The following is a 27,538-nucleotide window of genomic DNA, read 5'->3' as shown; positions in this document are numbered from 1 at the left end:
AACAGCATTGGCAGCAGAAACAAGTGACTGTCAAGCCCCCATTTTTCCCATGTTGACATTCTGTGTAAAATTTGTCAGTGAAAAAGCAAAGACCTAAATTGATTTTGAGATGGTTTTCCTATCCCATAAAATTAAAAACTTTATCTTGAAGATTAAAACCTTTAGTTTTGGTCGATCTTTTGTCTTTTCTTGCAAAAGTTACACCTTCAATTTGCAATTTGTACATGTTTGACTTGATATGGATTTTAATCATTCTTACCCTGCAAAGGGACCTTCATTTTAGCTTATCTCATCAAATTTTATAACAATAACTTCCTGATTAGAAAATGTTATCACCATCTATGGAACTTCCCATTCAATTGTTCTCCCAAGAAAGACTTGCTTATATCCAGCTACTATAACACAAAAAGACATCAAGGCTTAGATCCTTGACTAGATACTTAGATTCATTTTTTCTAACATGGATAGCAATTGTAGAATGAATGTTTATGTAGAAATCACCAAATAACCTATTGGAAGCTAGAGCCATTTTCTTGATCAGCAATTAACCTAACCCAAGACCTCTGTGCTTTAAAATAAAAATAAAGTGATCTGAATTTCCTACTCCCTATTTCTCATTTGCTTTAAGATTTCAAATAATAAAAATGGATATAGATTGTGTTCATTGTAAAGGCCTTTGGCTATACACAATAAATCGATATAGATTATGTTGAGATCATCTGCCACTTTCATAAAACTATTTCTCTCTGGCTTTGCAGATTCCCTGTGCTATCTTCCCCCACCCCCGGACATGGACATTTTAAAAATTCAGAATCAAGGCAGATATAGTGCCATTAATGGGTTTCTAAAGTAGCATTCTGAGAAAATTGGTGTACGCTAGGTTATAATTCCTTGTGTCATTTTCCATTGCTTATCTAATGACAGCTCCTTTTGCAGAATAGACAAGTCAACCTTTTATGTCTAGCTGTAGCTGTACCATGTGATTCCTTTTCTACTTGCCCGACGTTGCTCAATACTGACTTGATAGCAGACAAAACAGCCCACAGAAATAAAATAGAAATGTGTGTACCAGCAAAATTGTCATTCATGCTTTTTTTGAAGGCTTGAATCAGTCTAAGTACTGCTGCTGATTTTTTTCTCCAAGAGGAGATAATAACTTCACAGTGAATTGTTCCATCCATCAGTATTAGAGCTAATAATAAAACGTTTAGTGTGTGTGGCATTCTTGTTCTACTAGAAGAAGCTATTTCTCGCTATGATCCTTATTCAACCTATTCACACAATGGAGTGGAGTAGATGAAGAGGGACCATGTCAGCTTTCCATACTGTGCAAAACTATCTGTTTCTTGCAAATACTTTTTCAGGGCAAAATGTATGAATTGACACATAACTCCCCCATCCCAGAAATCATCACATCAATTTTTCACCTTTCACAAACACTTCTTTGCTCTAGTTTCTTGCACAGGAGGTGCTCTCCTTCACTATACAGTAAGAAAGAATATCTGAGAATTTGAAATGAAATTTACTGCTCCCATCATTTCCCATCCCTGTTTTCTGTTAGACCCCATACTTTCTACTTTCCACCTTTGTTCAACAGTGAGCAACTGTGCTGTGTGCTTCTTTTCTGAAGGACCTTGCATGAGATGTTCAATGTTAATTGGTTTTGAACTAAGAACTGGAAGAAAATCAAATGCCATCCTGTTGTCATGATAAAAGAAACAGGGGGAAAGAAGAGATGAGATTATTTGCAGGCCAGTTATGCCATAAACTGTGCTGGTTGTCAACAACCTTACATTGATTTTGCTACTGCATGAAAGGCACAGCTTCTGAGAAAACAAGCTTGGAGAATGTTCTCTGGCATTTTCCCTCAAAAGAGAGATTGGAGTACATCAGACTCCACCGACTCATAGGAATAACTCACCATTTCTTACTTATTTTGTTAGCTCATTTTCTATCCTGCCCTGTAAAAGCAGCTCATGGTAGACAACAGTCGTTAAAATGCAACAAAGCACACATGATCAACACAAAATACCCCATTTAGTTTAAATCCCAATTTAATTTAAATTTAGTTTGAGTCACATGGCTTAAGCAGTGCACCATGAGAGGTCGTGGATTGCACAATTTGCTGCCCACAAGGCAGCCTGATCCCAGCATCAACATCATGGCTGGCCAACTGGGGCTGCGGCTGTTGTGGCTGCTGCTGCTGCTGCCTGCCTGTTCGCCAGCCCATTGAATGGTGCTCAACATGGCTAACAACGGCGAGATACAGATATGCAACATGAAAAACACAAGGGGGAAATAAACAAGGCAGGAAGGAGTGCGTCAGTAAAATCTGTCAAGATCATACAAAGGAAGCGTGGCAGTCCCTGAGGAGGTATGGTCCAAAGCTGCTAAGCGTTAAGCATCTGAAATCATACTCTGCTCTTTCATCTTTCCTTGAGCTCATTAATAGGCCACTTGCTTTTTGATCTGTTGAAAATACTCCATAAAACACAAGCATTCTGTGATAGGTTAGGGATTTGGTAGAACTCCAGTAGTGGTATTTTTTTTTAGTGTAGAGTGACAGGAGATTATCTAATATATGCAGGCCGGGGGAATGTGCTGCTCACTAATGGAAATATATTTTGACAGACACCAAGTAATTAAAAACTAAAACAAATATCTATTTGTGTTAAATATGCATTACTCTCTCTCTTGCTTGCACGCACGCACCGAAACACAACAGAGCTTTTTCAGATGGTGTGGATTTTCCCCCAACTGAATTTTGCTTAGGGTGCTACATCAAAGTCATCATGTACTTCTACCAGCTGTGCTCCAGTATGTTTTTGAAGCAGTCATGGTGATCAGAAGGAACAAAGAGAAACATGGGTTTTGGATACAGTGATTGCCCTGCTCCAGTTATGACTAGGTGGGATTGGAGCTTCCATTCAAATGGTGAAATGCAGCTAATGCTCTTCCAGTTCCTTTACCAGTTCCTTCAAAGCATATATCAAAATCTTCAACTTCACAGGGAAAAAGAAGAATGATTCAGGACAGTGGTGATCCACTTCTAGTTTCCTCAGAATGGTTGTGTTTATTTTATTTTACTATTCATTAAATTTCTATATTGGTCTTCATCCGAGGATCACAGGGCAGTTTACAATATATAGACACAACAACACAAAACATAGTAACAACAAAAAACAATAACCTCACACATAGTTTAAAAGGCCATAGATTGTTTAATTAGGAATTCCAATAGCAGGTGCTAATGAGTGAAGTATTTTTGGACCCTATAACTGAAGACTAAGTTTTTTCTATTTTTGCAAATAGAATGAACTCGGCTTCCATACATAAAGTACTGGTTGTATTGAGCGCATAAAAGGGATTCTATGCAGAGTTGCAGAGAAACATTTGAGGCCAAATATTGTTGCCTCTATATTTGCAACAATCACTTATTTTAGATCGGGAGGAGAAACAGCTTGATTTCCTAACAGGAGGAGCTGTAACACTGCTGAACCATTCCACCGAGGTCTTAGAATGAAAAGTTACTATGACTATTAAAATGGATTGGTAATTATCTCTTCCATCCTAACAAACTTTTCCTTTCTCTTGCAACCTGCTCACCCTTCCAGGTATATCTGTCACACTGCACAGTAGCAAAAGAGGAAAACCACACTGTCCTGCCCAGCTCAACAACAATTATATAACCATTAATTAAGTCATCTTGTAACTTGAAATGGAATCATATTGTAACAGGTGACATTTGATATTTAGAAACAGCTGCATTTTTCATTAAATTGTTTAAAACTAGCTCCTTTCTAACATCTTTTTCTTCACAAAATGTATTTTGGATCTCACCAAAGCAAGTGCTGCCTGCATATTTAAGATTTATACTTGAAAACAACAACTGTCATCTAGAAGTCTTCCAAACATTACCATATGGGTATTTGCTCAAATGCTTCTATTAATCACTTTCAATTTTCTTCTACTTCTAAATGTACGTGGAGGAAAAAAAGAATAGATCGGGTTTTTTATTTGTGTAAACACCTGCATTATTCATCATTCTGCATCTTGTTCACAGATAGCTCAGCAGTGAAGGCAGGATCTAATTTAATGCACTGAGGTGATGACTGCTTGTTTGTGCTTTAAGAATTAGTCAGAAATCATTGGCTATCCAGATGCGTTTGAGCTTTTCATGTAAGTCTTGAAACATGAGCTCTCTTTAGGCATTTGGATTAGGTACACATATAACAATGGTCATGGTATGAGTGGGTACTCGTTCCATGCCCATTCCTCAGGTTGGAGGCTAGTCATCTGAAGCAAAAGGTTGCTGAAATTTGGGAGGTTCCACGCCCATTCTAGAACCCTGAGTTTCTACTGTTCAAAGACATGCAGGGAACCGCCATGAATGCTGGAGACTACCTACTTCAGATGATTACCCTCCAACTTCAGGACAGCAGTGATGGTTGTAGATCTAATACACTTGCCCCCACGGCATCTTGGCATGTATACTGAATCTGAATCAGAGATGCAAGAGAAATTTGGTTCCATTCACATTGAAAGGCGAACCCACCTAATTCACACCTCATGAAACAATATGTGAACAAAAACTCAGTCACCCTTTGAAATCTTCACTTCTCCAACATTTGGAAAGCAGGTCTCTAACCAGGTATTGTGTACAAAAATTCATGGTATCTAAGGGGGGGGGGATGCTACAGTTCCAATAACACAAGTGCTGAAAGTTGCAACCCACACAGAAGCCACCTACCATTTGTCCCATCATTCATAAATACAAGTGCAAATGATGAAGTAAAAAATAGGTAAATTTATTATAGAAAGAGACTCATACATGGTCCATCATCATTCTCTTAGCAAATATCAATAAAAGAATACCTACAAACAATGTGATTTGAGCTGTTTGCTGGTATAGCCTTCAAGGAAACAGCTCTAAGCATGCTCAGAAGGCAGGGAGGATAGATGTTCATGTGGCCTTACCTTCTCCCATACAGAAGCTGAAAAACTGACAGTCCTAAATACTCAAATCTTACATGTTTCCTGCCTTGCCCAGAGGCACACGGGAGAGATGTCTTTTGCCACAGCTTTACATTTGGATTAGGACTGGCTGAATGGTGGAGTGATTTGATCAGACAGAGAACAGTAGATTGACAGAAATGTCTGCAGAGGTTCTCTGAGCAACAATAAAATGTGTGTAGGACAGGAAAGAACGTATGGGTTTGAGGGGATATTTTTTGGGGAGGAGGGCTTTTAAAAATTGTTTGACATCCTTCTTGGGAGAACTGTGCCCAGTAGCCCTAGTAGACCAGCCTGCACTGGTTTTATGAATGAATTATGTGGCAAGTTTGCACTTTTGATTAAAGGTTTAGTTGATAATCACACTAATTAAGTGATTAAAGACTTGCATTATATTTTTACCTTACTATTTCAGAGTCCTATAAGCCAGTGAAAGTACCATAATCCTCATTTACAATAGGAAATGGAGATGGACAGATAACAACTTGCCCAGATCCACCTTAGTGAGCCCAAGCTGAGCAAGGATGTGAACCCAGGTCAGGCTCCATCTTTCTATCTTCTGGCATTAACAAAGAGCAAAAACAACATTGCCTAGTCTGTAATAGCAACCTGGTTTCTATGGTAACCCAGCTTAGCTGGACCTTTTGTATTTTGGACATGCCTTTTATTCCATCTTTGTGGAAAAAGAAGTCTTTACCTGCCACACTATCCTTCTTTCTCAAATAAATTTCATGCTGCCCGTCTCCAGAAAATCTGGATGTGTGGGTTGTTCCATTCTAATAACTAGCCAGATGTGTTGGATCTGTGTTGTATGCATATGGAATCAAAACCTTCTTTATAGACAGGATTTCTTGACAGAAATCACATAAAACAAGATTTTGGCAGGGCCAAAGGAGAGAATAAAAATATAAAAAGCAAGCACTTTTTAAAGATGTTTTCACATGACAACCTTTCAATTTGGTTAGCAAAATTCTAACATATTGTTATTCCTGCATGGGAAGACATATTCCTGTCAGATGGATACAAATTTATCTATTGTTATTTATTTCAAATATTTCTATACTGCTTTCCCTAAAAATACAAGGCAGCTTCCAACAATCATAGAAAGACTAAAACACTTTTATATGGATACTGAACCTTGGGGCACTTTAAGGAATGTGCATGAGAAAGCTTGTTATATTTAAGTTTCAAAAATGAGAAAACAGGATCAGAAAGCTAATGCACCTTTTTAGGTATTGTGAAATGTATCAGCTAGAGAGGGGTTCCATAACCTTTTTAGTGCTCTGTAACTGAATTGACCAATCAGCATACAGTACTGCTGTTTTCTAGTTTAGGCATGGCCCTCCATTTTTAATCTGAGAAAACAGCCAATGAATGACAAGTCTTTTAGCAAACTAGCCAAGGACTTCATGCTTCCTTTTTAGACTCCATACAGTTAGGCTAAAGATCCCAAAGCAGAAGGGCTGTAGCAGATGTAGTTGACTGATCCATAATATGACTATTTACTGCGAGTAGGTTAAAAAAATGTAATGATGAGATGGCACAATGAAGAAATGCTGTAGCAATCTTACACACACACCCTTTTTAGGCATCTATAGCCCCATCATATATTTTTTTACCCGGCTCAGATTTCAGTTGAAGTTCTGTAATAGAATCTGTGGTTTTTTATTGATAGGGAATTACACATTTTGAAGTCAAGGACCTCCATAGGTATCATGCTCACCTTTCTTCTATGACCAAGAGCTTATATCTTATGTTAGTATAAAATGATGCTTTGCATTTCTCAGATGACAGCAGGGGCTTGGATCCACTTGTTCCTATTGAAATAAACAGGACAAGTCATGTCTATGTTCTCCCCTTAATTTCCATGGAAACTAAGTGCAACTAAGGCTGCAATTCTAATCCCAATTACCTGGGAGTAAGCCCCACTGAATTCAACAGGACTTATCTATGATTAGACATGGTTAGCACTGTGCTGTGATTTTCTAGATCAATCCGTGGCGTTTAGAGGTGAAGGGAGCATTTATGTGTATGTGTAGGTAGAAGCACTTTTCTCCAACTTCACATATGATTCATCTTAAAATCTGGTGCATTTGTCCAGTAATCACTAGAAGTTCATTTTTTCTTTGAAAAGTAAATACTGTAGACTATTATATAATCTTGTTTAATCTTGTTTCCCTTTTATAGGATGTCTATTAGACTGCGAGTCAGTTTTATCTTTTAATATATGTACAGTGCTTTGAAAATTGTAGGTAGTTTAAAAATAAAATTAATAATAATAATAATAATAATAATAATAATAATAATAATAATAATGGCATTATCTTTTTGTAAAATATCACAGTCACACATTGCCCTAAATGCATTCCAAGTGCAGCATGTTACTGACAGTTCTTTTATCACAGTCATGGTATTGAAAGGAAGTTTTCTTTCACTAATTATCACATATTTGCATTTTGAGTCAAAAGGCTAGAAGGTCACATGTACCTTAATAAAATGCAGAGTGTAATCAGGCTGTCAAAATCACCATCAGTCATTGTATCTTCCTTCAAGTGGCTCACTTGCTTCCATATTTAATCATTTCTTAGTGTTCTCAGTCATAGTAACACCCATTCAAGGTATTAAAATAAAGCCAGTAATAACTGTCTGACATTTTGCTGCTAAGCTTTATTATTCAGCTTCTTGTGACATTTTTTTTCTCCTGGAGAGGTTATATAAAGAGGAGTTATTGATTCACTGAGTTTACAATAGACTTTGCAAGATTACACACTGCCTTCAGAAACTATTTGAAATTCAGAGTTCCGTTTTCTAACAAAAATAACTGGACACTAGTTGTTGCCTGCTTGTGTATTCTGCAGGTGAAGTGATGTTTTGTTTTTAAATGGGCATTGTGTTTTGTTCCACTGCTTTGATGTTTGCTTGAGTATATCCTGGGTTCTAATTCCTGGGTTCTAATGAGATAAATACCCACCTTCAAAATTCTGCAGTAGCCAAACCCAAAGTCTGCAACTGGAGCAAATTATGAATGCTATGAGATTTCTGTGTGTGGAGCAGGGTGCATTACTTAATTACTGTAATCTATATGCAAGTTCTGCTTTCCGCTCACTACACAAACATTCATTTATCCAAACACAAGGAATTAGTACCCAAACCTGACTATACAAACCTCAAATTCAGAAACTCAAACTGCCAGAATTTTCTCATTTCCTTATTTGTTTGTGCTTTGCTGGTCAGCAGCAGCCATTTTCAGGCAGAAACCATGCAGGGAGCAAGGGAGGCAGATTGGACAAATCATAGAGTAGGAGAAATTGGACAAATCAGTTTTTCCTCTGTTCTCTCTTTTGCTGGTTGGCTCCAGCCATGAAGGGAGGGAGGAGAGAGATAAGACAAATCACATATTAGAAATGTTCCCATAGGAATCAGTGGAAATTGCAGACTCGTTATGTGAACACTTGCCTAATGAATGATTTCCAGGGAGTGCATTGTGTTTGGTAAGTGGGACCTGTTTGTACTCCAGTTCTAGCATTTGAGAGCTGCAGATTTTGGAAGCTCTCTTCTTGCACTAAAAGAAACTTAAAACTGATAAGTTTTTTTTAAAAGTAGTTTAGTTGGCTTATAAGTTGTGTAGATATGTAGCAGAGTTAAAAAGCTTGGAAGCTGGAGCTGCCTGAAGTTACTTCGTCCCACCACCTGTTCTGTCGCATTCACACATTGCTAGCATAGTTGAGAAGGAAACATACACACATACACACACACAGGAGTCCCATTGCTAGACAAAAAATGTTATTTACCAACTGTTACTTCATATTCACAAGGATGGGGGTCTACACTACATGACCAGAGCTAACTTCATTGCATCCTTGTGTATGGAAGTGTGTGTGTGTGTGTGTGTGTGTGTGTGTGTGCAGGAGGAAAGGATGGAGTTTAGGTGTTTAGCCAGAAACCACAAAGGGTATTTTCCCATACTACAGTGGTACCTCGGGTTACATGTGCATCAGGTTACATACGCTTTAGGTTACAGACTCCGCTAACCCAGAAATAGTACCTCGGGTTAAGAACTTTGCTTCAGGATGAGAACAGAAATCGTGCTCCGGCAGTGCGGTGGCAGCAGGAGGCCCCATTAGCTAAAGTGGTGCTTCTGGTTAAGAACAATTTCAGGTTAAGAACGGACCTACGGAATGAATTAAGTTCTTAACCCAAGGTACTCTTTGAAGGGATGTGGAATATATGTGAGTTCTGAGGCCTTCCTCTCAGAAATAAAGCCGGAATTAATATTGTTGTGGATATCAAACTTGCCCTTATCTCCCTTCCCTGGCCTTCTTCTCCATTCCACACAGGCTTCTGTATCTAGAGGGCTGGCTTCTTCTTTTCATGTGTGAGATGTTGGTCTGTCTGATGCTGTCTCTAGTTCCTCCTGTTCTCCATTACCCCACCTCCTGCATCTATCTGCTCCTCCACACATCCTATGTCTGCTTCTCCTTTTCGCCCATTTCCCTTTGCAGCAGTTCTTCTTGTTGCCGTTTAATTTTCTCTCCTCTCAGATTGACCAGTCTGACCCAATCTATATTGCTGGCCAAAGGGCAGAGAAATAAGATTTGCACTCATTCCATCAGATCTCCTGGCTTGTTTGTTGTTGTTTTTAAAATAAATCCTCAAGTCCTGATATGTTCAGCAAAATAAGGTTATTGAGATGTGGAGTTTGGCTAGCAACATTTAGTTCTTGGTTATAAGCGCTGCAGTAACCATGCTGGCTTTTTGTTCCACTTCTCAGGCTGCAATTGTGTGCAGTTTCTTGAGTATTTGAATGAAGATACTAAGGATCAAACTGTTTTTCTGCTTTTCTTGCGGAAGGGGAAGGCTGTGAATGTGCTCATAGCCAATCCTATGCATAATTATTTCTCTGAGAAAGTGATATTATTTCTTAAATCTCAGTGTGACCTAAGTTTAAAATGATATTGTATGATTACACAACTTCCTTAAATACTGTATTTGAAATGAGAATGAGCTGCAATGGACTCTCAGGATGGCTGGGACTTTTCCTGTGTTCCTTAACTGTGAAATTGTGTTAATTGGCTGCCTTTCATCAAGTATTTGTTCAGCTCTCCTGTCTAATTGTAAGAATGTAACATTCATTGTGTTCAGAAATTAAAACATAATAGCCACTATTCAAATGTTAAAATTCCAAATCCTTATGATGGCAGCATTTTATTTTAATTATTTCATAAATAAGCAATATTTTCTCTAGTGTTCATGCTGCTTATCTTGGATGGTTTTAGCAAAGGTCTAGAGGTGAAGCAAAAGGTTGGGTCGGGAAGAGAGAAACTTCTAGCATTTGAAATGCAGGTGAACTATCTTGGAAGGAAAGGAGAACCCTACTTTGTTGCCTGCGTTCATTTTGTAATAAAACGTTGGAAGAGTGATGCAGAATTATTATTCACCATCTTTTCATGGTGTCATAAATAATTGGAGCTGCTCCTTGCGATGCAGCCATATAAAAATCCCTGCTGTGTGTCATCTTAAACCACTTTAGCAATGATCCTACCTTGACCTTTCTTGCAGATCCCATTACTTACCTTCGAATTGCCCTTGCAGCTAAAATTTCCCTCTCCATAAATTTAAGGTTTAACATTCCATTTTAAACATTTGAGGGAAAGAGGCATATCATTTGAATTTTAATAACTTGACAAGGCACATGAGAGAAATGGCCACCAAAAGCCTAATTCCTTTACCACCCTTGTCCCCTTTAAGGATGGTATTGTGGTTTTTCTTACAGCGCACCTGCAGTGCACAGGTAAAGCCAACTCTTATCAGTGTTTAGCTTTGCAAAGCAACCCCAACCTCTGATATGGCAAAGTTTACTGGACAGCTTTATTGTGCACCTGATTGTGAGTTAGAGAAGAGAGGTCCTTTTTAAAGCATTATTTCAGCCAGCCCCCATAGTTTCAGTTAGGGCTGAACCACAGCACTTATATTTTAGAAGGACCAAGCTTAGTGGAAGAGCATCAGTGAAATGGGCCAGGAATCGGCTTCACGTGCTGAGTAGCAGCCTGAAAGAGCAGAAGGCGAAGTGACTCCAGCTGCTGCTGATCAGCCTTCTTGCTCCTGTTGAGAACCAGCTGGCTCCAGCTTTCTTAAGCAGGGCTTCCAGCCTCAGTCAGTTGCTGGAAACAACATTCGTTGTTCCTGGCCAGACCTTGTTGCTTCTTGTGACCTTGGACACTCAGCTTTCTTGACTCCCAGATCATCTGACTACATGAACTGAGATACTGCTGACTTTAGGACTGGACAGAACCTTGCATATGGACTCTGCCTTCAGGCAAGTACCCCACTGAGACTTGGCTGGTTGGTTGGCTTCTCCCTCCACTGTGCTCTGTCATTGCTGGCAGCATAGGACTATGACAATCTGCCTTGCATACCGAAAGTCATAGGTTTAGTCCTTAGCATTTCTGGGTAGGTCTGAGAATGTTCTCTGTCTGAAAGCCTGAAGAGCTGCTGTGAGTCCGTGTATACAATACAGAGATATGGACCAAGCTGATTCAATTGTCAAGGTATCGTTTAATATATATATATATGTGTCATGTCCAACAAGAAAACAGTGGTAGAGGCAGTGGCAGCCTTGTTGACCAAGGAATCATTAGACAACCGCAAGTCACATAATAGGCACTTAAAGCTTATTGCATATACCAGGGGTCTGCAACCTTTAAGACAAAAAGAGCCACTTGGACCCGTTTCCGAAGGGAAAAAAACTGGGAGCCGCAAAACTCGTCATTATAAAAATAACTCTTTTGTCACTTTTTATTATTTATTTGTTTGACCCCTCAGAATTACTCCTCCTCATAGAAATAAACGTTAAATTAACAAGTTACCTTTTTGTGTGTGTGTGTGTGTGTTCTTCACTCCCCTTCAAAACAGTGACCAGCGTACATGCCCCCTTTTCAATGCAGTGACCAGTGTACATGCCCCTTACAATGTAGCGGGCAGGCGGGAAGGTGACGTCGGGACGGTGTGTGACTAACGCACGCACCGCCCCCATGCGACATCACAGCCAGTACAGCGCCTGCCACAGTGGGGAATGTTGGGGCACACAATGCGCCTCCTCCCCTCACTAGTATCCGCCCCGGAGCCGCGGCAAAGGTGTAAAAGAGCCACATGCGGCTCTGGAGCCGCGGGTTGCAGACCCCTGGCATATACCAATTGAGACTTGATCGTAGTCTCTGACCACAAAGTAAAGTCTAGCATGGCCATCCCTTTACTTTCTCATATTTTCAGACTTCCATAGAGAATGGTGGTAATGCTGTGGTTCAATGCTTGATAATCAGGGCAGAAGTTTAGTGGTACCTCTGGTTACAAACTTAATTCCTCCAGGAGGTCCATTCTTAACCTAAACTGTTCTTAACCTGAGGTACCACTTTAGCTAATGGTGCATGATTTCTGTTGTCAGCCTAAGGTAAAGTTCTTAACCCAAGGTACTACTTCCAGGTTAGCGGAGTCTGTAACCCAAGGTGTTTGTAAGCTGAGGTGCCACTGTATCTGGTTTTTAAGCCCACGTGACAAGTTTTTAAGCAACTACTGCATAGTCCTTTGCTATATGATTTTTCCTAGTTTCTGAGTACATCCAAACTGCTCAATAATACAACAGACTAAATGAATCTCTCTCTCTCTCTCTCTCTCTCTCTCTCTCTCTCTCTCTGTGTGTGTGTGTGTGTGTGTGTGTGTGTGTGTGTGTGTGTATGTGTATTACACTTGGACAGAAACACGTTCTATTGGGATCTCTAATTCTTTTTAATAAGATTTCATATTTTTTAAGTGTTACTGATTTTATAGCACAGGAGGGGTCTTTCTTGCAAATAGTACAGAAATTTGACTTCTTAATCAGATACCGTGGGAGACTTGAACTTGCATACTGTATGTTTATTAATCTAATCAACCAGATATACTAAAACAAATTAAAAATACTATTTTTAATTTCAAAACACCACCACCAAAGAATGATAATGACTTGCTTACTAGATAATTTAAATATGGGCATGAATGCAATAAAATGAAAGTATTCAATAAAATAAACTCAAAAAGAGGAGTGCTTTTTAACAAACATACTGAATCTAGAAGAAGAAGAAGAAGAAGAAGAAGAAGAAGAAGAAGAGGAGTTTGGATTTCATATCCCGTCTTTCACTCCCTTTAAGGAGTCTCAAAGCGGCTAACATTCTCCTTTCCCTTCCTCCCCCACAACAAACACTCTGTGAGGTGAGTGGGGCTGAGAGACTTCAAAGAAGCGTGACTGGCCCAAGGTCACCCAGCAGCTGCATGTGGAGGAGCGGAGACGCGAACCCGGGTCCCCAGATTACGAGACTATCGCTCTTAACCACTACACCACACTGGCTCTCTATGAAAATTCACTAGGACAACTGCTTTGAAACTATATGAAACACGGTCAAAACCCAATCAGCTCAAAGCTCAACTTGATCTATTTCTTTGTAGGTGTTTGAATGAAAGAGAAAATTTCCCCCGGTGATGCAACAAAGCCATGATCTTTGGTTTCCTAATACCCCTGACCATCCAGATCGAATATCCCCTATTATCTTGAGCGTTGTTCGCCCAACCTGCACAGTAGATCTTTTGAACTTTTCCAGTTCTGCCAAACCTGCATGACATTTCTCCAGCTTCTGCTAGCTTCACTTTAATGATGTCCTGTTCTCTCATTTATTGAAGCAGCCCTTTATCAGTCAGTTCATTTTTCCTGCATAGATGGGGCATTTACTCACTGTTTTGTTTTTATGGTGGTGGTGGTGGGGAGGTATTGACTGATCAAAGGCTACAGGTTTAAAAATACCTTATATGCAGTAAGTTCCAATAAACCAAATGGCATTCACTTCTCAGCTAACATACTTGGGGTCTTGCCAGTGCAGATCAGCACAGGCTCCTTTTTGTGAGGAATCTAGCACTATAGTTGGTATTGAGTAGAACACCATTTCAATTGCACTTCCAGCCAAATAGCACTGCAGAGGCATTGTACTCTTGCTATGGATCCTTAGCACAGAAGCCACCTCCCTCTGTTACTCTCCCCTCCCCCATCACCCACCCACCCATTAAGCATAAGATAGTGAAGAATGTTGTGAAACCACCCATTTCTGTTAATAAGCTCATTGCCAAAAGCACCACTGTAAAATTTGATATCCTTTTCTGTTTTATTGAAAGGTTTCACTGACAAGTGGGAGAAATGAAGATACTTCTTGCATTGAAAGTTTAGTTCATTCTCCAAGAGAATTAAACCCTTAGCTGTCCTATTTAAGATATTGTGGATGGGCTTTGCCAGCAGAGTGCCAATTAGACTGCATGTAAGATGTAGAGACTTGTCAATTAGGAAGCGGATTGAAATCCTCAACTCTTTTAAATATAGCAGATATCATTCATGAGTCAAAATGAGGATGCAAATGAATCCGATTTGCAGCCTTGACAAAAGGCAATGTGGGCGGGGGGGAGAGAGAAAGGTATTTAATAATGTGGCTTGGGGGGATTTTTATCCAAACTACTACAGAGTGACTCAGCTATTACATTCAGGGACTGATTCAGAAGCACTTACTAATATGGTAAACTCGGATCTATCTCTTCTCAGTCTTTATGCATATATAAGGATAATGAGCATGCTGTGATCCAATTATGAAATCAAGCACTTTGGGCCTTGGTTGAAGAAGTTCTACTGGAAAACCTTGAACAGCAACATTTTGACAGAATCTTCTAGCTGATGAGCTTCTAACACTCCAAAATTATTGACGCTTGCTAATACTTGTCAGACCTCTGCTGATTGCATTCTCCTTATACTTATGCAGTAAGGGGAACTTGTGCCACTTTTTTTTTTTTAGAACTTGACTTTTTTTATCATGGCCTTTGATTTTAAATGGATGAAATTAAGATGAGAGCCAACTGTATCACCAGTGCTGTGCTTTATGTAGCATCCAGCCACTTTGAAGCAAAAGGAGGGAGGGCCCAGTGCAGGGCCCAGTGCAGAAGGGCCCAGTGCAGAAGACCCATGGATTTGAATGCCCCTGTGAAGAGATGTCCAGTGGGATTGAGAACCATGGACCTTGTCATCCATCCGCCTAGGCTGAAGGGACTCCATGGGTGCTGCAGTGCTGCCAGAGAGGTGGGCTGAGATGGGGCAGGAAGGATTTGTGAATTCTATTCCAGACTGGTTGATGTTTCTACTACATGACCTGTCTGGGGAGCATGCAGCGTTCATGCTTACAGGATCTCTTAATGTATCCTGTAAAACGACACCAGCCACCCCTGCATGGTGGTTATTAACGGGTAGATCTTCACTTGGGGTGTATATTCAAATACAATCTCAGTAGAGGTAGATGACATTGGCACTTAAGCACACATTTCAATGAACATCTAGATGCACCTTTTGGTGCAGATTTATTTCCAGAGTCCCTGACCTAGCAAGTCATAAGCACAATAAAGCCTGATTTTCGATGTAAATGCTTGGGAAACTGATCTGACTTTGACCCCTTTTAACATAAATGTAACATAAAGGGGGATTTTTCTTCTTCTCAGTGACTCGTTTAAGCAAAATAAAGACTCACGAATAACAGATTTTTCTGTAGAATCTTTCCGGACAGAAAATATTATCCTCAAACTTCTAACAGATGAAGGGCTGTTGTTTTTCAGTATTTTTCCCCCCTTAAAAAAACAAAAAAACATGCTGGTGAACATTAATCATCTCCTTTATTATGTTTTTAAAGATAAAATCTCTCTAAGCTGATAAATACCTCCTAATTTGGTTGGTTTGAGTGATAGTTATATGCTAGAAATCTGCTTATGATTATGCTGTAATTGATCTAATACATCCTACATTGAACTCCTGCATTATTATTATTATTGAACCAAATAGTGGTCATGAGACAAAAGTGATTAAGCACATACTGATCACTTGGGTGTCAAACTGCCCTATCAGTGTTTAAGCTTTAGTTTCCGCCCATGATGTGCTCTTCTCTAATCAAGTCAAAACAGCACTGTACGCATCCTTGCACACACAGAAAAAAGAAGGAAGCAGCAGAAGACTTGAGGTCTGCAGTAGTGCAAGAAAACCCTGAAGGGACGGAAACAAGCCGCCGTTCCCCCCCCCCCAACAAAGCAGCTCAATGAAGACTGAGCATGGCCCATGACTACAGAATACTGACTGAATGAATGGAGAAATGAAAACCTAAGTAGGAGATGGAATAGGATAGTATATCTTGGAGAGGGACATGACCAATGGAGTGAACAGGAAGATCCCACACTGCCACGTTTCGTTGCAGGACCTCCTTATAGAGCCTTATAGATTCAAAGAATCATGGAGTTGGGACGCCCAATGAGGATCATCTTGTCCAACCTGAATATGCAGCTGTCCCATACAGGAATCAAACCTGCAACCTTGACATTATCAGCACCACACTCTAACCAATTGATCTATCCTTAGAAGAACAAGGAACAACCCAGGTGGGACACAAACCTACAATCCCCAGCTAAATGACTTGGGCCCTAGCTGAGCTTAAAACTATCTCTCCTTTCCATGTCCCCAAGCTCACTTGTACTCATTGCAGCTCTCAGTGGGTAGATAGACTTCATAGGTATATTTCAAATTGGTTGGAACCCAGTTTACAAGTCTGAGTATTTGATGTCCTGAGAAAAATGAGTTTAAATGGAGAAAAAAGTTACACGGGTCAGTTCTCACAAAACCTGGTGATATCCTAGCAGAACTTGTATGTCCTCAAGTGAGCTATCGGGTTCCCACCTCATAAGAATTACTCTGAGCGTTACTGACAAATTGAACGGAATGAAGCTGTGGACTTCTCCAAGGTGCTGAACCAGCACCATTTTCGCATTAGTTCATATTTTGCCTTATTACTGATTGTTATGTCATTTTTCTTTTGGGTCCTAAAATTAAATGCATGTTTTTCTGTTTAAGGCAATAGTTGCATCTAGTTGCATTTCCCCACACTGCTTTTATTGCTTGGTTCAAGCCAGATTTGTCTATAAAATACATTAGAGAAGTAGTTTGGAAGAACTGGAAAGCATTGCAGGGAGGCGTAAGTTACCAGAATCCCAAACACTTACACACACACACACACACACACACACCCCACCCCACACACCCCATTTTTTCTGCTCTGGTGGTTAGTTGGAGCCAGTGGAAAGGTCTCCCTATTTCTCCTCTGTGTAAAACTACTTCTCTCCCATGGAACAGTTGTATAAACGTTACTAACAAATGTTGAGTAGATATGAAACCAACTAGTCTTACAACACAACTAGGCATGTCTTTTCAGAAGTAAAACCCATTAAGGTTAGTGAGAATCCCACCCTGGTAAATGTGCATAGTACTGCAGCCTTAGTGTAGAATAGCCTTCCTTAATCTGGTGCCCTCCAAATGTTTTGGACTATGGTTTCCATCAGCCCCAACCAGTATGGTTAGTGTAGTGCAGTAGCCCACTGAAAAACTGTTAGGGCTGCATTCCAGTACAGTGGAACCTCTACTTACAACCATAATCCGTTCGGAGGTCCTGTCATAACTAGAAACGTACATAAGTAGAGGCACACTTTTCCATAGAAAGCAATGGAAAAGTGAATTGATCTGTTCTAGACTATGAAAAACAACCCCTAAAACAGCAATTTAGCATGGATTTTACTGTCTAACGAGACATAGATCCATAAAATGAAGGCAATACTCAATGTACTGTACTATCAAATAAATAATATGGTATTGTAGATGGGAAAAAAATTAACATTTTTTTTCCTTACGTGCACTGAGGGTGGGCGGGCTTACCTGGTTACAAGCTGGGGGTGGGGCAAGGGTCAGTAAAGAGTTGATTCACTTTGGCTAGGGTCACTTTTTTTTTCTTGTCAGGCCAGGTTCTTCTCTGGACTTCCTCAGGTTAGTTCCTTGGCATGGTTTGGGGCTGCAGTGTGCCCTGCTGTGCATCTTGCAGCTGGCACCTCTTCCACAGTTCCAGGGGGTGAGATGAGGGCCCTCTCCCCGACAGCAGAAGCCTCAGTGCGGGGTGAGCTCTGGTAAACCAGAGGCCTCACCCCGGTGATGGAGGCCCCAGTGCTGCCCTGCTGCTGGCCAGGTGAGCTGCTGGCAAGGCCTCTGTTCGTATCTAGAGGAAAGTTCATAAGTCGAAGCACCTACTGAAGGTTGTAACTGGAATCGTACATAAGTAGAGCCGTACGTAAGTTGAGGTTCCACTGTAGTGAATGTGGGCAGACCCACACACATTCATGCACACTTAACAAACACAATCACATATGCAATTACATTCAAAGCTATTTCCCATGGAAGCAGAGACCTCCGGGTATAGGGAGGTATATAAATTGAATAATAATAATATTTAATTCTTAGTAACTCCCCTGTAGTTTCACCTCCCATTTCCTCTATGGCCTTTAAAATATTGCAAAAAAATAAGCTCTTCAACCCCACTTTATCTGTTCTGACTGTGCAAAAGCCAAAAAGAGCTCGGTAACCTGAGCAGAAGAATGCAAATAGCATAATTGTGCAACTTAACTGTCTCAAAGCTTCAAAATGCAATTGCATCCTGAAAGTTACATGCATTCAATTGCAAATTGTATTACCCTTTCTATATACTGTATTTTTCGCCCTATAGAACGCACTGGCCCATAGGACGAACCTAGATTTTTTTGGGGGGGAATAAAGGGGGAAAAATTATTTCCCCCCCCCCAGGTGCGGGGCTGGGGCAGGGGAAGCCCGAGCTTCCCCCGACCCCAGCCCCCAGAACGGGTCCCAGAGCTGCACGCAGCTTCGGCATTGCTCTGGAAGCTTGCGCAACCTTCGGGAGCCCGGCGCGGTCGGTGCGCACCGACCCCTCTCGCTCTCCACTCTTCAGCAAAAGCCTGTATTCGCTTCATAGGACGCACACACATTTCCCCTTAATTTTTGGAGGGGAAAAAGTGCGTCCTATAGGGCGAAAAATACAGTATCTTCCTTTCTGCTGAAACATACCCCCTTTCCTTTGATTTTCCTGCGGAGGAAGGAGCTACAATTGCACACTTTTCACAACATTAAAGCCCCTTTTCCTCCCAGCTGCTCCCCACTGAACATCTCACGGGTGTGAGGGAACCCAGAGGGCCTGATAAAATAGCTGTGTGCCTTATCCAGACTGCAAACTGGGAATTCTCCACCCTTGATGTAGCACAAGGCTGATCAATGAATGAGTGTTAGGAAATGGAGAAGACAGTAGTCAGGTGATGATTTATATGGGCTTGTAAAATGGGTCTGTGTCAAACCAGATAAGGACAATAATGGTTTCCCTGCTTCTGATCAATGTCATTCTTAAAAATGTCCAAATGAAATTACATGGAGAAGCAGAGTATACTGAAGGCCTTGTTGAATTGCTGCACCAACAGATTTAGTCTTGTTCAGTTTCCAAATAATATAGTGCTCTAAATAAAATTTATAATAATTGATCAGACTTTTAAAAGCATGAAGATTTAAGTCCCCCCCCCCCAATAGTAGGTGACATCCAATGTTGATCATACTCGCAATACATCCATTGAAATCAAGGAACTTCAGTCCATTACATGAATGAGTTAGACTGTCATATAAAGGAAAAAGCAAATAACTTTCTCATGCTTTTGTCTTTCTCATGCATGCCTGAGCATGTGTGCAAACACCTCTGAAGTATCTTATTTATTGACTGTAAGAGGGTTTCGCTGTAGTCACAAAGGTAGAGCTGTACCACATAAAGGAAAATTCTTCCTGCAGATGGTATCATTTCATATATTAACTATGAAAATTCATCTATTAAAATTGTAGCTACTTTAGGAAAAGTTTTTTCCTTGGTGCAGCGCAAAACTTTGAAAATACACATGCACACACATGCACACACACACCTAAAATAACATGCCATTATTTTATGCCCCAGAGCTATTTCCCTCAATACACTGCAGGGAAAATTGCCCCTGTTATCTTTATCATAGGAATTGTTTCTGACAATATCCTTGATTGCCCAGCTCATCTGTTTTATCAGTCCAGGGAAGCTTGCCCACAGTGATGTCTCTTTATAGTCTTTATAGACACTTGGGAGCCAACAGAGGAAGAAATAGGAGGGTTACAAATGTATAAAATATTATTTCACTACTTAGGCTTAGTAAGTTTGTCGTGATACAATGGGAGATGGGAAGGAGAAATTTGAATCTGTACATTTTTGAGGTGGAATCTATCAAATTTGTAATTTTCAAAACAATATGCAATATGAAACACAACTGTCCTTTGAAATTTGCCCCTCTCCAACCAATGTTTATAAAAAAAGCATATATTACGGGGAGATGTGCATAAAAATGAATATAATAATGAAAATAGCACACAAAATGCATTATATTAGCTGAACTTGCTTACAAAAATGTGTACATTAGTCAAAACTCCATTTAAAATGTGTTTTAATTGTGATAAAATACTGGATTTCCATTTGAATTCTAAAAAAAAGAAGATTGGTGCAAAATGTGAAAAACTGAATTTAAGACTGGAAAATGAGTAACCTAGAGAACCTAAATTGACAGAGCCTTAAATCTCTGAGGTGGGGCAGAGGACTAAGATGTTGTACAAAGGCTTCCCAGAATTGACCCTGTAATCCTTAATGAACTTACTAAGGAGTAATATCCATTGGAACACAGTGGCACTTGCTTCTGAGTAAACGTGCACAGGATTGTACTGTCAGTCACAAATGAAACAACTTAGTTTCTGGCTCCATTTTAAAAAGATTGTGAACAGGGAAACGAACACAGAAATGCACAAGTTGTACACTACTGTGCTGAAACTTCTTTCTCATATTTCCAGTACTACGGTATGAAGTCAAGTCCCAGCAATCCTAAGGGAGGCATAACTGTAAGCCATGGTTTAGAAAACCATGGGTCAACCACAAGTTGTCCCACAGGTAATCAAAAAAAACCATGGCATCTTTCTCCAAAGTTGCTTTTGCCTTCCAGCTGCTCTTGCCTCACACCTATGTGCTTTAGTGAGCATCTGGGGTGGGGTTGTCAAGCAAACCATGTTTATGGAAAGGTGTTGGATTCACACATAACACCAAGCCATACAGGCAGCAACCATTTTCTGAATGTCCAATTGGCACATGACTGCCAATGCATGAGTCATTTTGGACCTGAGGGCAGAATGGGAGTGGAATGGGGTTGGGTGGGCTCATGCACGCTCTGCCAATGCATGTGGGGGCCAGGAACAGAACCCTCAAGCAAAATACTTACCGTAAAGCAGGCCAAACTTCATAGGCCAACAACAAACCATAACTTCAGTTTGTGATTTGTTGGCAGCAAACACCAGTAGTTAAGCTCCTAGGCAAGGTTCACACATAACACCAAGTCATGGTTTGATAAACTATGATTTAGTGGTACAGTGGTACCTCGGGTTAAGTACTTAATTCATTCCAGAGGTCCGTTCTTAACCTGAAGCTGTTCTTAACCTGAAGCACCACTTTAACTAATGGCGCCTCCTGCCGCTAGAGCACAATTTCTGTTCTCATCCTGAAGCAAAGTTCTTAACCTGAGGTACTATTTCTGGGTTAGCGGAGTCTGTAACCTGAAGCGTATGTAACCTGAAGCATATGTAACCCGAGGTACCACTGTATGTGCAAACCAGGGCAATGTTATTCCACTGGGGGTGGTGCAGTGATTTGTGCAGTGATGCCACAGTGAAAAGGCTTTCTATGATTCCAGTAATTGTTATTGTGATAGGACATTTCTTGTGCAGATACACAAAATGATGTGCACAGTGTATATATGGTTAGAGGGCTTACGGAGGTAGCACATAGAAAAGGTGACTAATAATATGTTGTACTTGCTGTTTGCAGCGTTGATATTTGAAGATTTCAGGCATCAAGAGTATTCAAACTGTAATAAATATTGTTCTGCATTTTTTATTTTACACTCATGGTACAGAGGCACAAAGAAGGCATTTACTCAAAGTCAAAGCTGAATAAATGACAAAAAGAAGGGTAATTCCGAACACAGAAATCATAAGTAAGTGGCTCCTTTCATAACAACGAAGAGAATCTTCAGCATTCATGTTTCTATTTCAGGGATATGTGTCATATTTCTGAGAAGCAGAAGAATATGGGCTTCATCTCAGTTTGCTTTAAACCTTTTTTTTCTAAGTTTAGTTTTGATAAAATACTTTTTTTCAATATTGCTTTCATATTGCAAGCAGTAGAAAATAGAGTGAAGGGTGAAAGTTATCTCCCTTCACCCATTACAGGAGAAGAAATTCCACTGAAATCATTGATAAATCCGTGTAATGCGTTTAGGATCTGAAGGAAAGTTTCTGCACAGTATTAAATATCCCACTAACCTGCGCTGATGTTCCTAGAATCCAGCAACTTTTGTTAAAATCGTATCTTAAATAACATATTTAATCTTTGATCAAGGATATTGTTTTTTTAATGTCAGGGTTATTGCTTCCTGTGGTACAGCTCAAGTGTGTATTTCCTGAAACAAGTTACAAAAGATCAGGAATGAATATGAAGGTAACATCTTTCTCAAATATAAAATATTATGCATTTAAAGTGTTGAATGCTTTGCATTGGTGATTGAAAAAATACATTTGCTTAATACTGAAATAAATTAATATGCTGAAATATTTAGCAGCACCTCAGTGCTTTTCACAATCAGGTGATTTATTCATGTAATATTAAATGGTCCACTTGGTTTTGAACCCCAAATATTTTGTGGCTGGTTTCGTGTTTTAATTTAGTACTTGCCAACTAGTATTGACCATGATGGGTTGGATAGACAAATATTCAGATATAAAGGCAGTGTGCTGTGTAATTAGTCATGCATGTGGTTCTGTGGTCAACACAGTATTCATAGTCTTTTTGAATCATCTGAGTTGTATAAGGGGTTGGATCCAGACTGAGTTCCAATGGACCTCAATGGGGCAAGTCATGACTATGTTCAGCTAACACAGCACAATCCTATAGATGTTTACTCGAAAGGAAGCCCCACTGTGTTCACTGTAGCTTACTCCTTAGTAAGCTACAGTGGATCCAGCCCATTATAAGCTGTATAGAGATGTAGGAGGACATAAGGAAACAATACAGTCTTTCAATATACATACACTCAAGATGTATTTAGTTGCAAATGTGTGACAATTCTGTTCATGTAATAAATACCTTGAGTACGAACAACACGTTTAATTGGCACAGGGACAAGTTTTGACATTAGAAAATATACGGTTTAACCTGAATGTTATCGTCCTCTGGCCTTAAGTGAATTGTTTGGAGATAGTACTACTATTTCATCATCATAAAATTAAAAAACAAGCACATTGAAATGACATTCTAGAGGAAAATGTTTGTTTTGAAAGTAATTTAAAACTAGCACATCCTACGATGTGTTTGACATGACAGTCTGAATAGTGTCCATTAGCTTTCCACTTACAGGAAAAGCTGTAAAAAAGAAAGAAAGTAAGTTTTAAGATTTTTATTTTTTTAAACTCAGCCTTTAAAGGAATGTTTTTCCCCCTCTAGTAATCTTTGTTATAAATTTTAAAGCCACTTTTTAAAAATTTCCCGGTTTTGATTTTATGGTAGTGCTGAATCCAGCTAATGGATTTCAGAGTGAAAAGACTGAGTTACTATGGAGACACTGCAGCTTGAGAGCTTAAAAGGACAAAAGGATAAATGAATACAGTACCGGTTGCTTAGCCATTCTCTGAGTGGCTTCTAATAACCCAGAGAATTATAGCCTTTGCAAAAAAATGAAGAAAAAATGTTGGTTCTTTACAAATGTATTTTCTGTTTCACTTCAAGTCACTGTTTATGGCGGGGGGAGCATTTGAAATGTTTCTGCAACATCCTCTTGGTTTAGTTCCTGTTTTGATGTAATTGTATTTTGGCACAATATGAAGTCACCTAGGAAATGTAATTAAGTCACAATGGAGAAGTAAATACGCTACCCTGGACTGATTACTGATTGCTAGTGATTACATTATTAGCAGGTTTTTATCGCTTTTCATGACCACTATTGCTGCGTCTCCTTCATGGAAGCTCCTGGTTAATAATTTTAGATTTGCAGCACAAAGCCCATTTTAGAGCAATTTGCCGAGAATAATCATGACGACTATAAAGCCAATAACATAGATCTCTGGTAATTCAACAGCATTGTCTGGAAAAGATAGTAAACCTATAAAGAAAGAGCTCATTTTAAAAACAATGTACTAAGAGAAAAGCTATAACTGTATGGTACTGTTTATGCAGACTTTTTCTCTCGCTCCCACCCCCACCCATCCCCACTTCTGTGTGATTTTCCTTGTTCCTAAGGCAAGAGTAAGGAACATTTTCACTCTGACATCCACATTCCCTTCTAGACAATCTTTCTGATGGACACATGTCAGTGGTGGGCAGGGTCAGAGGCAAAAATATGCGGACCAACAAGTGTTAACTTCCGTACGGTAGGCAAATTTCTACACCCTAGCAGTGTCCTTTCTCCAGGGAAGCATGAAACATTCTCGGAGTTCAAGGGCCCAGTCTAGCTAGGCAAAAACATTTGTGGGAATGTGCGGTTTGTAGGGGTGGGGAATATAAGGATCTGGCCCAACAGCTGGATGCAGTTCCTCCCTGTGATATCAATTCTAAGAAATAAATTCCTTGGAGATGCAGCTTGGCCACAATAAGGAAATTTTGCCCATGGGATGACTATTTTCCCATTTTGACTCACTGGCACCCTATCTCCATAACCTAGCAATTCTAAAATATAGACGCGCTTTTACTCTCGCAAGATTGAATGTATTGCCCTTGGCTGTACTTGAGGGACGATTCCAACAGATTCCACACGAAAACACTCATGTCCCTGTGGAGATGGCAGTACCGAATCGGCGGCTCATGCCCTTCTGGCTTGCACTCTTTATAAAGACTTGAGGAATGAGATTATCACCCCTCTTTTATTGTCCATTCCGGGTCGCCCAACCACTGCCACAGTGTCCTTTCTCTTGGCAGATCAAGATGAGCAGGTGACAGCAAAGGTTGCAAGGTTTTTAGCTGGGGCAATCAGAATAAGATCCACTATTTGACTATTGATTCAAGACCCTAAAATGTATTTTATATAATTGACCTTTTTTTTTATTCTTTGTAGTGGTACCTCAGGTTAAGTACTTAATTCGTTCTGGAGGTCCGTTCTTAACCTGAAACTGTTCTTAACCTGAAGCACCACTTTAGCTAATGGGGCCTCCTGCTGCCGTCGTGCTGCCAGAGCACGATTTCTGTTCTCATCCTGAAGCAAAGTTCTTAACCCGAGGTACTATTTCTGGGTTAACGGAGTCTGTAACCTGAAGCGTATGTAACCCGAGGTACCACTGTATATTGCATTGTTGTTTAATTGCTATGGCCAATGGCTGATGGAAATATTCATTCATTCCTTGGAGATGGAAGAACTCAGCATTGTTGTCGACACCTATGAAAGGACATAGAGCTATGTCTAATGGCTGTGCGAGGAGAAGGTAGTTCATGCAAACAAAGTTTCTCTTCCCTTCCTCACCACCATCAATTTCCCCTCTTCCCTTACCCCCCTTTCCCCCTTGCAGAATAGATAGTTATATATCCTTGAGGTTTCAGAGCAGGATATGAAACTGCGCACAGTTTCCTTTCACTTGCAGATCTTATTTGCAAATATGATTTTAAAAATAGGCCTTTTCTCCTGCTTGTCTTGATTTAAAAACCATTTTTGACATAGAAAATGGTGTGTATGTGGGGGGGGGGGCAGGGAACAAACTTGAAACGATCTGAACTGCAAATTGTTAAGATTAATAAAGGTTGGGTTTTTTATTAGCATTCTGATTCCAGCCTAAGGATATGAACTAACTCCACAGAGTGTTACAAAACAGCATCTCTGTCACAAAGGAGATGAAACAAGAGTATATTAAGGGTTATTTCTTGTTTAATGCTTTTATGAACAATATTACATCAGCTTTTTGAAAATGCTGAGTTCCACCCACCATCTGTTTGTAGTAATAAAAGCTGTAGTGCTGCATACTGGTTACAAGGTAAGACTCTTTCTCAAGTAGGCTCAAAATGGTCACTTAAGACTGCCCATCTACTAAGGTGGTCTAATGATGCCCTTTTGCCCCTCTTACCACCTTCCGAGGTAGGGGCAACAATAACTATTTTTATTTAAGAAATGTATAGACCGCTTCACAGCACAAAGTCATTGAAGCAGTATACATGGGAAAAACAGAATGAGACACAAGCTCTACGAACAACAAAACCAACTCTACAAATTCCAAAACGATAAAACTCTCCACATAAACTCTAAAAGAATGTACCTGTTTCATTAGATATATAACACCGAGCTCCTGTAAATGACTAGGTTACACCTCATGGAGAGCTTTTTGAAACAAAATTGGGTGCCTACATATCATCACACTAGGCTCCTGTCTTATTTTAGCTGGTTATTGGTTCCAGACACTTGGAGCTTCAACACTAAAAGCCCTGGGTCTAGTAAAGGCTAAGTGCATATCTGAGGCATATTAGCACCATTTCCAGGTAGGGATATCTTGGTCCCAAGTTGCTGATCACTTTAATGCTAACAGCAGAAGCTTAAACTGTGCCTGGTAGTACATTGGCAGCCAGTACAGCTCCTTCAGCAGTGATGTTATATGGTATAGGAACCATCTTCTAGGGGCTGAGGTTCCTTTGCCGCCCCATAAAATATTTGAGCCTCCCCAAGTTGTTGGGCATTGCCATTCAAATACTGTGTGTGTGCTGTCTTGTGATCAATGATGCAGGGTGGGGCTTACCTGCCCCCGCGCCAGGTAAGTTGCCACCCCCTTATATGGTGTCAGCGGGGTATCCCAATCCACAATCTGCCTGCTGCATTCTGCACCAGTTGTGGTTTCTGGGTTACACTCTAGGGAAGCCCCACATACAGCACATTTCAGTGATCAAGTCTTAAGGTTACAGTGTCAAAATCCCTGTGGCCAAGCTAGCTCATATAACTATGAGATGGCCTTTTCTGTGATGGCACTAAGAATGAGGTTTTGTGGTTATTTGCTCCTCCTTTGCCAGTGTTCCATCTGGCTTTTAAAAGTGTTTTAAAACCCAGTGTTCCATCTGGCTTTTAAAAGGGTTTTATTGCTTTTTACAATAATAATAAATAATGTTATTATTTATATCCTATCCAGCTGGGCGGCTTCCAACACATATAGATACATAATAAAATATCAAACATTAAAAACATTTTCGGCAAGTAACTGATATTTATTAATTGTTTATTTGCTGGACCAGGGAGACCTTCAAATAGATGTCCATCCTCTGGCCACCCTAGCACCTCTCTGCATATCATAGGAAGATCTGATGGAACCATTGGTTCTACTGCTGCTGTTTTGATAGACACAGTGTCTAGCTATCCGTTTGCAGAGTGGTCCCCCCCCTTTAAATGTTGAACTGAAGAATTTATGAACTTTAACCTTGTCATACCACAAATATGCATGCCACCCAAAAGCATTATCAAATCCCTCCAGGTCGAGGACATC

This window comes from Podarcis melisellensis, assembly GCF_964234715.1.
Source record: "Podarcis melisellensis genome assembly, chromosome: 9".
In the NCBI taxonomy this organism is placed as follows: domain Eukaryota; kingdom Metazoa; phylum Chordata; class Lepidosauria; order Squamata; family Lacertidae; genus Podarcis; species Podarcis melisellensis.
The sequence above is the reverse complement of the archived record's forward strand: the minus strand, read 5'-3'. Positions refer to the sequence as shown.